We start from the raw sequence: 12002 nt of genomic DNA, 5'->3' as shown, positions 1-12002 counted from the left end.
CCAGCTTTGTCAAGGATTTCCACGGTTTGGTACGGAGAACTACGTATTTGTACGGTTACCCTACGTATAAGCTACGCGTTTTAATCACGGATTAATACGCGGCATTGTCACGGAAAGCCACGATCGTAATACGTTGTACTACGGAGAGGCAAGGATTAGCACGGTCTTATACGGTTTAATTGCGTTGCAACACGAAAACGTTACGGAATGGTACGGTCCACTACTGTTTAGTACGGATGAATTAAGGATCATTACTTTTTCAAGGGTATAAATACTACCTTCTTGTTAAAAACAGACATATTTGCAGAAACATTCAATAAATGATAATTGCCATTTACTTGCTGCAACTTTATATTGAAATGCTCAGAATGCGGAGGCAGTGGTCGAGCTGCTTGATGACATGCATAGAGGTAAAATATATATTAATATCGTACTACAATAATTTATTCATAAGTAATAGAATAACATTTAATGTCACATATTTTACAAACATTGGATCGTGAAATTGGAGTAAATATGTACATAAACGAAGTGTCTCATAAGCCTCGGACGCTGGCCCTTGAGTGATAATAAGATTAATTAACAAATTTTTTGCATATTTTTTAAACATAAACATTCACGATAATTAATGTAATTGTAAAATGAACAAAGAGAAGCAGTATTGATCAACATTTTTCATTAATGATTACTAATCCATATGTAATCAGGTAAGAGAAGACAGACGAGATGGTGGACTAGAGATGGGCTTTTACGAAGACCGCTTCATGTTTAGTATGAGGTTCTCGTCACAGGGGGCCCACACAGTGTTTGGATGGTATATACTGCTTGATAGTGACCTTAAAATGAGATTTAATCATAACCTTATAGTATGTATATAAATATAGACAATATTTATATACATACTATAAGGTTATGACTAAAATTTCATTTTAAGGTCACTATCAAGCAGTATATACCATCCAAACACTGTGTGGGCCCCTGTGGCTCTCATTGCCGAACTTGTTGAGGATCCGGCATCCTTCAAGAAATTCACTTTAATCGGACCTGATGTGTCTCGGGGGTCGGACGCGATTAGGCCGAATCCTCTCCGCCAAAATCATTGAACTTCGTTTTCTATGTGTTCTTTTCTTGTGAAGCATTTTGAAAATGAGCAAGCAAGAGGTTGCGGACGGATGTATTAGGTCCGTATAGATCCGTGGCAATTTGTTCTTCTCCGTATCAAATCGTTCTTCTCCGTATCAGACCGTACTTATTCGTACTAACCCGTGCTTATACCATAGCAGACCGTAGTGTATCCGTAGTGCGTCCATCCTGATTCGTGTCGCTCCGTATCAAACCGTGTCGGTCCGTAACAATCCGTGTCTCTACGGGGGCTTTTGGTGGTAAATCCGCCGGACTCCGTACTCATACCTTTGTGTGACCGTACCGGAACCGTAGCGGTTTACGGAATTTCACATTTCAGTAGTAATCCGTGAACGATTAGACCGTAGCTCTTCCGTGGCATTATCCGTGAATATGTGACCGGGGCTTAACATACAATATAATGGTTGATACAGTGCATAAAGCCTTTTTGTAAGAAACACTATCGGCAAAGCTTCTTTGTACATGCTGTTCGTTATTAAAATTGAGTAATGAATAAAAATGCATAGTATTAAAGGTAAAACTTTTTTTGCCACAGAGAGAAATGATGGACAGTTTCTTTTAATTCAAAATCGGCAGAAGTTTACAAGTCTGCATTGAGTGAATCTTTCAAGAGATTGAACTTATGACACTGTGACCTGTAATTAACTGCGTAACCAACGAGTTTGAGAGATGTCAGGTAATTAAGATCAAATTGATATGAAACTGGAATGGATCATTAATTAATGTGGCAGCCTGATATTGAATGACATGTACTGAAATAAAATGTTGAGAATAAGCAAGTACTATTGGGAACTGAAAGACTTTGCCAAACGCGTGATGTGTAACAATATCGATAAACACTTTTTTTTATAAATACAAACTTTTCTGTACATGCTATAATTTTCAACAGTGTATTATTAAGTTGCTTATGTTGCTTTATCCGCAAGTATTCACAACTTAAAGATCATCTTGAAAGCAAGTTGAACATAAATCTTACCAGACGATGAGTATGATTTTAAAACATACGCGTGAAAGCATATACAACATATACATTTCAATGTGTGAAACTTGTAAACTGCAGCGTGTAATAACGTGACACAATATTTAAATTCATATGATATAAATATATCTTTTGTGGTACAATAGTAGAAGAAACTTAAAAATATATTAGGCACACGCTGTATAAATGTCTCGTTATTCAGCTTCAAATTTATAACTGTAGCTTAAAATCGTCAATAATTGGAAGAGGCTCATACACGGTTGATAATTATTCCCCCCCCCCAAAAAAAGAACACTTTAAATATACAGTATATGTATAATGGTCATATTTTAGTTTCAGTTTTCCTGGAAACAAACTAAAAAACTTGATGACGTGTGAACAAGTTTTATTTCAGATAGTCAAGATGTATGCTAGTTATCTTATATTATCGCGACTGTTATTTCCTGTCACTGTTAACATATCAAACTGACCACACTTTCAATCTTTTGGACCAATTCAAATTTCAATGTAATGATATTTTTATTACAAATGTAACTGATTGCCAAATCCTGAAATGATATTTATTAGACATACAATGTATATGTTATTTACATTTCCTGTTTTACAGAACCTCTAACAGGTCATAATTATAAATTCAAATGTTTTACAGTATTTTTGTGCTCCTTGAAAAATCTGTGTCTTCTGCCTATAGATATTTTGTATGTGCTAACAACATATATTGTATGTTTAACGCAATAAAATTATTTGAGTTGAGAGTTGAAATTTACATTTCCTGTTACTTTCTACTTCTCTTGGCAGAATATTAAAACCTCATATGTGCGATTATGTCTGTGTTTATTCCGGGGTGTGTATTTAAAATAAAACAAAAATATGTTACAAATATTAAGAGGGTATTTTTTTTCGTTTGAGTGAAATATGGAATATATTTGCACGAAACATGATAAAATGCCACATATTTTCACGAGCCGGGACGGCCCAGTTTCATATTTATATTTTATTTTTATTTTTAAAAAATATGAAATATATTTGATTGATATAGCACCATATTTCATGGATAAAATTAAAACAAAATATTATATTGATTAAGGGATCAAACAACGTGCAACAAAGGCATACAATGTGAATTTAATATTCGATTGATTTCTACACAATTATTCTGTAAATGTATGAAGTTAAAATTGTATTGTTTGTATGCATCCAATCACAACATTTTCATATTTGATGACTCAGTCACATTTTTAGTATGGCAATTAGTACAATTAATGTCTTGATTTTCTGTAAAAACGATAATCATGGAATGTTCTTAGATAGAGTGGAGTGTAATTAACGTATTCTTATACTAGTGTATATATGTTGTAGACCGTTGGTTATTTAGCTGTCACAACATTTCGCTCCGTTTTGTAGATGCCCATTCCGTCCGATTTCAGCCTGTTTCCTTTTAAACAAATAACAGTTAAATGTTACGTTTATTGTAGCCCGTCTTTCTCATTTCGTATTGTTAGTTTACTGTAAGAAGATCATCCTTTGTGTTTTACAGAATATTTTATCTTTTTAAAGTGGTATAAAAATACCAAAGAACTGAAAACATAACAATTGCATGTTTTGGAATGGATAGATCCCTCAAAAGCACACAATTGTAAAAAAGTGAAACTCGCAGACTATGTGAATTAAGTCTATTCTAATAGCTATTTAGATTTGTTCTACACATGTCACATTTCTTTCACCGGCCAGAGTTTTACATAACATACGAGTTATATTCTAGAAACTTAAATATACAAGTAGGTTTGTTTATATTTTACCCTCGAAATCTGGCCATGAATGCTGCAAACAGAGTTTTGAACAATAAACATTACATTCATATATTAACAAAATTTTCTGTTATTTCTTAATTATGCATGTGCAAAAAATTACAGATATTTTAAAACAGTATATCAATTTCGGCCACCATCCACCACCAGACAACACATAGAATAACAGCAACATTTTGCTTGATTTTTTACACACGCTGTATAATTAAATGCAATTATAAAATATTTACACATTTTACATATTATTATATCAATTTTGCAGGATAAATATTTTCTTTGGTTTGCATACTTATATATCTTGTCGATACCATAACATAATAACCCTGTAAGGGCCAGTCAAAATTTGGGTTTCGAAATAGGTCCTATCATTTTATATTCTAACTCATTGAATTTGAATAGTTTTTTTTACAATGTTCCTATTGTGCTTTTACGAAATTCATGTGTACATGCATCTATATAATACCAAACTTGTGTTATCATAATTGCATTGAGATAGTATAAGAAATATTTGTAATTGTGTGTTTGAATAAAAATGAATGAAAAAGGTTTAAATCTTTAATTATTACCGTTATCAATCACAATTATTAAACGTCTGTCCGTTATATGTATATTTATTGCACACTATAGGTTAATTTTCAAGAGGCCGATAAGGAAACCCGTTTGCAAGAGAAACGTATGTGTCTGCTATCCGTACAAACAGATAAACGAAGATGTGAATATTTTATGCTACATCACAGAAAGATACAGAGTAAAATCAACAAAGAGACAAATTAACATAACTGAATATGAAAACATGCCACAATTCTTTCATGTAGTAAATGCAAGTATATATGTCTAATACTTGAATTTTGAAAACGATAAAATAATACCAATCGATCACGCCAATATTAAATACACTAATTGTTTCACATGGAATACGATAGTACAATGATCTTCTATAGGTACTCATCAATTAATGATGTAATTTACGTTAAGAGCTTTGTTGAGAATTCAATTAGTCCTACGCATAAACTTTCCCCGAAAAATTTCCTATCTCTGGTCAGTGATGAGCATTTAATTATAATTACACGGCTTGTCACTGTATTACTGATAGCAGCACCCTTGAATGTTTTATGATCCTATCATGTTTCAAGAATGTATACTTTAAGGTAGAAGACGTATAGGGAACATTTTAGATGTAACGAAAAAAATAAATTTAACTTTTTAGTGTAAAGAGATCTATACATTTGTTAATAATAGTTAAAGACAAATAAAAATTGGATTACATTATAAAAGGTTTTTAATCACTTACAACTCACAATGAAAATAATTGTATAAATTACGTTCATATAAAAGGCATATCATACCTCAGTAATTTACATCATTTTTCTTATTTTTTTAGAAGTAGCAAAGAATGTTTAGTAATAATAATACTTGATTCAAAGCATAATTGAAGCTTATCATTCGATCTTGTAGGAAAAGAAATGAATGAGATTTTTTTAATGTACCAAAATGATACAAGCAAAAAGTACATAAAGTTTTTAAAGTAAAATTCTAAGTTTAAAGAGGAAATATTTCACGAAATAAGGATGCTAGAGTTATAAACCTTGTCATTCATGAAGTTAGTAATGATAAAGGACAATTGTCTTAAGTCTAGAGTTGATGTCATTCATAATAACAAAGTAATTTTTGGAAATATTTGAATTTTAAATAAATCCCTAATTCAAAAATGAAATGGAGATAATTCTAGAAATACAGGACTTGAGTTATAATTCTAATCGCACCTGATATAGGTGTTGAAACATTTTTATGCCGCGGAAAAGAGCATATCGAAATTGCTATGTCCCTCTGTTTGTCTGGATGTCCGTCTGTCTGTGCGTCCCCACTTTATTCATAACTTTGTCATGCATTGAATGATATTAAATAACTAGGCATTAATGTCTACCACCGCAAGACGATGTGTCGCGTCCAAGAATTACGTCCCTACCTCAGAGGTCAAGGTCACATTAACATTTTGAAGTTTCACTTTATCATAATTAGAGTTTATAGTTACACGCATTCGTGTCCGGACTGTCGTGCATCAAAGGATTACAAAATAACTAGGCATAAATACTTTCCACATCAAGATGACATGTCACGACTAAGACCCCTATCCCTACCTTCAAGGTCAAGGTCATATTTATAGTTTGAAGGTATTCATTCATTCGAGAAGAGTTTGAAGATACAAATTCATGTCCGGACTGTAACTTTGACCTTCTTCAAAGGTCAGGTCACACTTATATTTGGAAGGTTCACGCTATCACAATTAGAGATTATAGGTACAATACTACAAAGAAATATTAAGAAATTTGTTACTTTCACCCTATTTTCTTTGCATACGACCAGTCCTGCATGCTTAAGAAACTTTTTCGGGGGCATTCGTCACTTATGTGACAGCTCTTGTTGAAGTCCGAATTTAATAAGGAAAATTCAACGTATAAAGGGATGATGATTCTGAAAATATTGATGCTAGAGTTATAAAGCTTGTCATGTTATTGTTTAAAGTTATAAAATATCAATTTTTATTCAAAACAAATTTGAATGGGGTAAATAATCCTGGAAATATTCATGCTACAGTAATGAATCTTGTCACACATGATAAGGAAATACATTTGAAGTTAAAGGTTGATACCTTAAGAAATAAAAAAGAATGTAAAAAGTAACATTTTTTTTGAGAGGAAAAAAATTCATGGGGAGATAATTCTGGAAAAATTGGTGTTAGAGTTGAAAAAAAAAACATTACCACTATGACGTAGTTGATGATAAGGAACACATGTTTGAAGTTTAAACTTTAATATGAAATGAAGATGTTAGAGTAAAATAAAACATTATTTAAATTCAAGGGGATATAGTTCTGGAAATACTGGTTTTAGAGTTTTGCACCTTATCAAATGATGTGGATGGTGATAAGGAATATATATTTGAAATCGATACCTTAAGAAATAAAGAAGTTATAGGCGCATAAACATTAATTTAAAGTATGGACGCTAACTTCGACTTGTAAACTAAGGTAAGTAGGACAAATCACCATATTCTTAGTAAAGTCGAGCTAATAATAAAATTATCACTTACCTGGTCATTTTAGTTAAGAGTCTTGCACTTTGCAGTAAAAGCTACATCTATGAACAGATTTTTGTTTTAGGTTTTTGTTTTTTAGCAGGCCGGGAGCGGTGTTCAGTCATTAACATGAGTAACACAGTAACATGAGTAACATTGACACTAAGCTATTGAACTTTATTTATTATTAATTTAAAAAAATTATTGTATGTTATAAAGTATATTTACAAATAATTGCCAAGTTTCACAATTCAACAGGGCCACAGACCCAGTTACAAAAGAAAGGAGAAAAAAACATTGATAATTTTAGTGAGCGTATCTTCAACAGAAATTTGATCCTTCAAAGTTGGGGCCGTTAGATACAGAGGGGCAATAAATAATGACAAAACTCTCAACTCACTGGACGTGTTAATGGGAGACATACCGTTAATAGTGATTTATTAGCTGATAAGCCCTTACTGAGATTCAGCAGGCTGGAATGGTTTATGCGTAGGACTGTGTAGAAGAAGAGAGATTCAGCGTGAAGAGTTAATATGTGTTATGTAAAATTTATAGGGTCAGCGTGTACAAGAATAATGTTATAGAACACTGAATTACTGATTCGAACTAATAAGCTAAACATAACAAACAATGAAACATGGCTATCAGAAGTACATGATGGTGATTGATAAGTGCTTGGGAAATAGTTAATTAATCAGGTACATATACTCACCATTTTTATGTTTACATTCATCGTACTATTTTCATGTTTGTATATGTTTTAAGCATCACATAATTTTCACCGTCATTGCATAAGAGTTATTTGGCGGTTATTAACTATTCTTTAAACTGAGGCGCCTCTCTTTTATTGTCATGTACTTGTGTGCCATGCATTTTAATTAATAAACATAACATCTAAAGTGTGAATGTAATTTAAATTGTTGTAACTTTAACGTTTTAACAATTTTATATTTATAGTAACTTACACACAAATTCTTATAATTTGAAACAAGCATAATAAATTTACGCACGTTATAAGACTTTATAAAATATTAATAAGTTTTTTGTCAATATTTGTTTTTCTTGCATAGAATGATCATTTAATGTTGTTTTGACTCGTTCAAATTTGTTTATGAATAAACAGTAACATACCAAAGTTTCAAGCTAATATGAAAAACAATATTAAAGTTATATATTGTTCATTAAATTACAAACATAAAATTACATATACTTGAAAACCCCGTTATGCTTAAAGTGTAAGTCAATGTATTCATACGACTCATATTACATACAAATTAGAGAGTTTCAGATTGAGTATGCGATACATGCATATTGTGTGTGTCCTAAAGCGAGTAATAACTTTCCTATAAAATACACACAATCATGTGTTTCATTTTGTATCAGGCAATTGATCTTTTAAAACTTTTGAATAAATCTATGACTTTGATATTTTAAGGAACAAATTTGATGTGGAAAAAATGCAAATGAAATTGTTTATTTTATTTTACAGATTAGAGAAGAAAGGAAAAAAGTGATTTGATATTCAACAAATCAATAAAACGTATACTGGATATTAATATAAAACGGCATTATATATTATATGAATTAGTTACCATAAAATATGGATAAAAAAGGGCTGTTTAGACAAGTGATGCATCGGAACAAATGCAAACATTTTGAATGCGCGATGAAAACATCAGACATAAACCTTTAATATGGAAGTTGCTGAAGTGATTTATCATGTTTCAACTATCGTTTTATTTTTGTTTTATTTTTTTTTCTTTACATAAAGTAAATTATTTGATTCCGCAAAAATATATTCAGAAAAATGTATAAATATTATGTCTTGCATTGTCAGTGCTTTAAGTTTTGTGTAATATAATATTACACATATCTGGTTTTTTATTATATTTGAAATTTACAATTTAAAGCACATCGCTGTAAGTTTCATTTCTCAAAACCTTTTTTAAGTTTTAAGTTTGGTATCCTGTTACAGTTTCTTTAAAATGGTATTATCTCATTTTCTATATAGAATAATTTGCGATTGATATAATTTTTGTAAATAAGTATTTCGTGTAGAAGTTAAAATACTGCATAATTTACATTTTGCTACCTTTACGACATATTACTGAACATTCAGCGATACTTTCCTCATCTCTTAAACATCTTACATTCACTTAATCTTTGATTAAACCAATAGTGAATACATGTTTGACATTTCTAAACATTTTAATTATTATGGATTTCTGCGCCAGATTGTGCCTTTAACCTTTTTAACATTTTGATACCAGCTTGTATCATCCAAAAGCTTTCTTTGATACACATATATTTCTTATTATGTTAATTATATGTAAATTAATCTTTATTTTTATGTCTGATTTTCAATAATCAGTTAGAGATGAGATCGAATTTCACAACAATAATGTAAGTTATTTGTATTATATTCAATGAATGTTCAGTCTTAATTTTCGTTTGTTGCTGTAACAATTCATGGAATCTTATGATATAAGATATATAAAAAGATATAAGCCCTTTATATGCAGAAATGTTATTGCAAGTTAAAAGGTTTTCTTTGTTTTTTTTAAGAAGCAACAACAACAACAATAAAATAGAAAAAAACGACAGGGGAAAAAACGATCCAAAAGAAACATATCATTGAAAATACTTCTGAATATAAATAGTATTATATTTGTTATAACAAAGCAACCTCTTTACCATTGCAAAACATTTTTGAGATACTTTTGTTTTTTGATAAAAAAATATTTTCATTTTCAGTTATGTATTCATATTGTCTTTTTTGCTTTTTTTTATTTAAGTTAAACTGAGCTAATAATAGTTATCATAAGGTAGGCAAGGTAAATTATAATATACTATTTTTTAAAACACATTATTTGTTTTAATGAAATTCCTAAATATGTTGTAGAACTTCTCACAAATTGTGTAACTAATCAACACAATGTTCAACTTGTGTTATTTCCGCGTTATGCGGTTGCACTGTTAGTGCTTCAGTGTATTTATTGACTACTAGCGAAATGATAAATGTGGAATCGACTGTCTGTAAAATGGACATTATTTTACAACTAGAGTTTGTACGATAGCTGATAAGATTTACTACTTCTTTGAGTAAAGATATTTTAGAACATTGAATTGGCACTTATGGAACATACATGCAAAGCAGACAGCTATGTGTTAGTTGTCCGCATAAACTTGAATATTATTTCAAAAGAATTAACAGATGAAGATGTGCCAATATAATACCATAAAAATATAACTTTGGTTGAATACGTTTTGTATTCCCTCTGAACATAAAATTTAGCTATTTACTCAGCATACAAACAATAGATTTCCATGACAGCAATTAATCACATCATTGCATATATAAATGATAATGATATACCGCATTTGTATTACATTTTTACCATTTTATGTTTTTATCACTTTTCAATCAACTTATGTTAAATCAATGAATTATATATATATTTATTTATTCATTCATAAATTTATTTAATTATTTATTTATCTATTTGCTTATTTGTTCATCCCTTTATTCATTTATTTGATTATTTATCAGATATAAAAAAGAAAAGTAAATTCTTCCTATCATTCAATGCTATAAGGTTAGAAAGCAAAGATGCTTATCTTTCACCTTTTTGCCACTTCAAACAACTTTTTTTATGCCCATACTGAAGTAATGGGTAATTTCACATTCTGGTATATGTAACAGTTATAATATATTGGTAAAGCACGACTTTTTATCTGATCTTTTCATGAAGACTTCAAGGCTTATAAGTTAAATGAGAAAATAGTAAATGTCAGTAACTTTTAGTATGATTTTATACTTCAAATAACTGACATAAACTTATTTTTCTCATTTCAATAACACCCGGGCAAATAAAAAAAGAATGAGAAAAATCAGTTGAAGGCGCTTATATATGAAGTTTATTATTATTATTATTATTATTATTGGTCTTGAATATTATTTCAAAATTATTAGCAGTTGAAGACGTGTCATATTACCATAAAATCTTTTAAAATAAAACGTTGGTTGAATGAGCTCTGTCTTCTTTCTGAACCGGGTTATATAATTATGATATTTACTCATCATTAAAACAAAAGATTTTCATGACACCAAACTCACATCATCGCATATACAATTAATATTGATATACCGCATTTTTTACTACATTTTAACCATTTGATGTTTTTTTTTCACTTTTCAAGCACTTTGTATTACATCAATAATTTATGTATTTATTTATTTTAACTAATTAATTAATTTATTAATTTATTAATTGATTTTTTTAAATTTATTTATGTTATCTTTATTTCTTCATTTTATTTATTCATCATTAATAAATTGATTTATTTATTTACTTAATTATTTATTTATTTACTAGTTTTCATATAGTTATACATGTATTTACTTATATTTACTTATCTATTCATCCCTTTATTTATTTATGAATAATTAAAAAAAGGATAAAGTAAAAATCTTCCTATCATGAAATGCTATATAAACTGCTTTAAAAAAACATGTACTTTACGAGTAAATTGCCTGTTCATTTTGTTAAACGTTAGAAAGCAAAGGAGCTTATCTTTCACCTATTTGCCACTTCAAACAACTTTTCTATGTCCTTCCTGAATTAATTGGTATTTTGGAAAAACACATACCGGTAAATATAACAGTTATATTGTTAAAGCACAATATTTAAGACTTCTAAGCATAGTTACTATAGTAAAATGAGAAAAAATAGTATAATATTAAACTAAAAATAACTGACAAATTTTTTTCTCATTTTAATATCATTATTATTATTATAATTTGTTTATTTGTGTTATCATTATTATTTTATTTATTATCTAAATAAATAGAGGATATTCAAGATTTTTCTATAAATACATGATTTATTTTCATCGAGTGGTATGAAAATAAATATTTCATGAGTGGCGGTAGCCACGAGTGAAATATGGTAATTTTCATGCTACAAGATGAAAATAAATCATGTATTTATAGAAAA

General features: G+C 29.6%; 1 long non-coding RNA gene across 1 annotated transcript; it reads left to right on the top strand.

Annotated features, from left to right (window-relative positions):
- The first annotated feature begins 2449 nt into the window (after positions 1-2449).
- Positions 2450-10499, top strand: LOC132759534 (uncharacterized). Its single transcript, XR_009629730.1, has 2 exons — positions 2450-6958; positions 7264-10499. It is a non-coding gene; the product is annotated as an uncharacterized LOC132759534 (long non-coding RNA).
- Positions 10500-12002: the final 1503 nt, after the last annotated feature.

The sequence above is a fragment of the Ruditapes philippinarum genome, unplaced genomic scaffold, assembly GCF_026571515.1.
Source record: "Ruditapes philippinarum isolate M1 unplaced genomic scaffold, ASM2657151v2 ctg4299_1_1_1_1, whole genome shotgun sequence".
Classification (NCBI taxonomy): domain Eukaryota; kingdom Metazoa; phylum Mollusca; class Bivalvia; order Venerida; family Veneridae; genus Ruditapes; species Ruditapes philippinarum.
This window is presented reverse-complemented; position numbering and strand designations above follow the sequence as displayed.